The following is a 3,408-nucleotide window of genomic DNA, read 5'->3' as shown; positions in this document are numbered from 1 at the left end:
TCTAATAAAATTCGCCAATGGGAAATGGCAACCGTTTCCATGGCAGTATTAACTTCACCGCCAGTGGTGATCTATGGATGACAGCCTCTCGGAAAACACATTGACACAATAGGCAGTAATGGCTCAGAGGGGGCCTTTATGTGATACTGGGCAGTGATCCGCAGACAATGTCTCACTGGGACATTTCTCAATGGTCTTCCCCAGAGCTTTTGCTCATTCTCCCAGGGCCTGTCCGGGTACTTTCTCCAAGCTCAGGGATATCTGCCTGGGTTTTCAGACCATCGAAACTTCCCTCAAGCCCTTTCCATTACACTAATGAGCCCCAGTAAAGCCAATGAGAAAATGAAGAAAAGCTACAGATGGAAGATCTTCTCTAACCTGAAGTAACATAGGTATAGCTGTGTTTGCTTGGGGAGTATAATTAAGTGCCAACAATCAGAGTGGAGCCAGCTTGAAAGCTGCTTTCTCCGTACCTGAAGAGGTTACGCAATGCCTGGACCAGTCAGTCATTCAGTCAATGAGTGTTTGATGAATGTACTAGGGATTGTTCAAGACATATAGATCAACACTGGTGTCTGACCTCAAAGAGCTTTCACTTGAGGACAAAAAGGTAAAACTGGCCTCTCTCACCACAAAGGACTGAATAGCTGAGTCGGCGTATTCTATATTCTTTGAGCTGTGCTCAACTGTGCATTTGATGGTGCCTAAACGAAAACATTGGTGTTTGAAACATCGTCCCTTCGATCCAGAGAAACAATGGTCACATGACACAGCACTTGGACAAGAGAAAAAAAATGGGCAGCCCCTGGCAGAAAAACTCAGCTCACCATAGATAGTGAAAAGCCCCGACTCACATTCTTGAGGTAAGTCAAGGGCATGTGAGGAGGATTTGGAAGAAAGGGAGAAAGGATTATTAATGCTTATTAGTATCAATCATGCCCCAGACACTTGACAGTTTGCCTCGTTTTACCTGATCACATGCCTAAGAGGTAGTGATTGCTTTTATCATTTCACACACGAACAGCGGCTCCCAGAAATTGCTTGGCCTGCATCATGCCATACAACTAGATACTGACAGGGTCAGGCCCACACACCCAGCTCTATCAGCTCCAACACTCACATTTTCTCTCCTCCATCATGCTGACTCGCTTTGCTTCAGCTTGACCAAAGCACATTTGAGACAGGTATGCCTGCCAACCTCTTAGCTGAGCATTCTCCTCTAATATTATCTCCTGGCTCAGGGCTGGGGGAGGGGGAAGGGAGAAAGCAAGAAGATACAAGTGAAGGACAGACTCAAGTGACACGTTCGACTAATTTACACAGCTAAAGCCAACCCTGGATTACCGCCAGCAGCCATGCTGACTGGTAGTGCAAAAGCCATTTAAGAGCTAAAATATTCTTAAAGTATAATCACTCACAATGTACTCACTAGGATGATGAAATGTGAGGACATGCAGTGGGATTTTTTTGGTTTAGAAGAGTTGTGGCACATCTGACTACATTTCTAAATACCAAAGAAAGAAAACAAATAACACTTACTGCCGGGAGGAACGTTACACTAAGAAAAATTCAAGTCTCAAAATTACGCATGTCATATTTTTTTAAGAAAAACCTTTAAGACTAAGAAAACACACACGCCTTTTTGTTGTACATACAACTGGATTGGTGAAATGTATGCTATCAAGGAATTACTGTTTTATTTGTTGAATATGTGCTTAACACACGAAATGAGCCTACTCATCACTCATTCCTGCGTTTCCGATATCTAACTCTTCAGAGGCATTTTAAAAAATTAGTGGACATCTGGTTTTTTTCTACTCATAAACAAACACAAAATATATTAAGAATATATTTCCATTTTATAAAAATGAATTGATATAAGCTGTTCCAACTTTTTATACATAATATAGCAAGGATGTCTTTTCTTGTCCATAAACATAGATTAATTTTGTTCCTTTTAGGAGCTTCATAATATTCTGTGTATGAATGTTTGGCAGCTTCAAGTATCATATATATATATTTAGTGTTTTGATGCCTTAATGTTGCCATAAACACCTTTGCACATGTTTTGGGCACTTTCATGAATATTTTGATAGGAAATTAAAAAATCCTCGGGAAGCCTTTCCACTTTCGGCTCAGAGGAGGCAATGGTGCAACTTTCTTCGGTCGTCCCGAATCCGGGTTCATCCAACATCAGCCGCCTCCACCATGCCGCCCAAGTTCGACCCCAACGAGATCAAAGTCGTGTACTTGAGGTGCACCGGAGGCGAGGTCGGTGCCATATCTGTGTTGGCCCCAAGATCGGCCCTCTGGGTCTGTCTCCAAAAAAAGTTGGTGATGACATTGCCAAGGCTACTGGTGACTGGAAAGGTCTGAGGATTACAGTGAAACTGACCATCCAGAACAGACAGGCCCAGATTGAGGTGGTGCCTTCTGCTTCTGCCCTGATCATCAAAGCACTCAAGGAGCCACCAAGAGACAGAAAGAAGCAGAAGAACATTAAACACAGTGGAAATATTACCTTTGATGAGATTGTCAACGTTGCCAGACAAATGAGACACCGTTCTTTAGCCTGAGAGCTTTCTGGAACTATTGAGGAGATCCTGGGTACTGCGCAGTCTCTGGGCTGCCATGTGGATGGCCGCCACCCTCATGACATCACAGATGACATCAATAGTGGTGCAGTGGAGTGCCCAGCTAGTTGAGAAGCAACAAGAGTATTTAAATAAAGAACCATCTGATAAAAAAAAAAATCCTCTGGAAGTACACATTTTCTCACTATAGGCATTTAATTGTGCCAATTTTATAAAAATTCATGTTTTTATTTATTCTTTTCTATTTAATTTACTGATGTGTCACTGTACCAACATTACATGTGACCATTAGAAATTAATTCAGAAAAAAAAAAGAAATTAATTCAGTGCAGTTCTTCCTCGATACCTTCGCACTTTGCTCTCAGTCACAATTGGTGGTGCCCATGGCAGGGAAAAATCAAGCATTCTCCAGATAGGCTTTGAAGAACTTCCAAACTCGCACTAGTAATTCTGTGTGGGCTGGAGTAATCAGGAAGACCTTTCTGAAAGACCTGGAACTCTATCTATGCCACCAAATGTGAGGACTTCGTAGCCGAAGAAGTCAAGAATGTGGAGTCAGGACCACGGACAGAGCAAAGACTGGCAGAAGGGGAAAGTGGACTTGGAAAGGTAGCCCGAGGAGAAGGATAGGACACTTGGTAAGACCGTCAGAAGAAAGCTTTGGAAAACAGAGAAGAAAGTCCACATGTGGCATAGAAATCAGAAATCAGCACCAATGTACAACTTAAGGTAACTTTCAGAAAACCAGATGCCTTGTAAGACCATAAGACCATAACACAAAAGTCATGGTTAAGTGAAATATTCCATAAAATGA

General features: G+C 42.3%; 1 pseudogene; it reads left to right on the top strand.

The window, feature by feature from the left end:
- The first annotated feature begins 2,133 nt into the window (after positions 1–2,133).
- Positions 2,134–2,746, top strand: LOC129683886 (60S ribosomal protein L12-like; annotated as a pseudogene).
- Positions 2,747–3,408: the final 662 nt, after the last annotated feature.

Source organism: Psammomys obesus, unplaced genomic scaffold (assembly GCF_907164565.1).
Source record: "Psammomys obesus unplaced genomic scaffold, mPsaObe1.curated_primary_1811, whole genome shotgun sequence".
Classification (NCBI taxonomy): domain Eukaryota; kingdom Metazoa; phylum Chordata; class Mammalia; order Rodentia; family Muridae; genus Psammomys; species Psammomys obesus.
The sequence above is the reverse complement of the archived record's forward strand: the minus strand, read 5'-3'. Positions and strand labels throughout refer to the sequence as shown.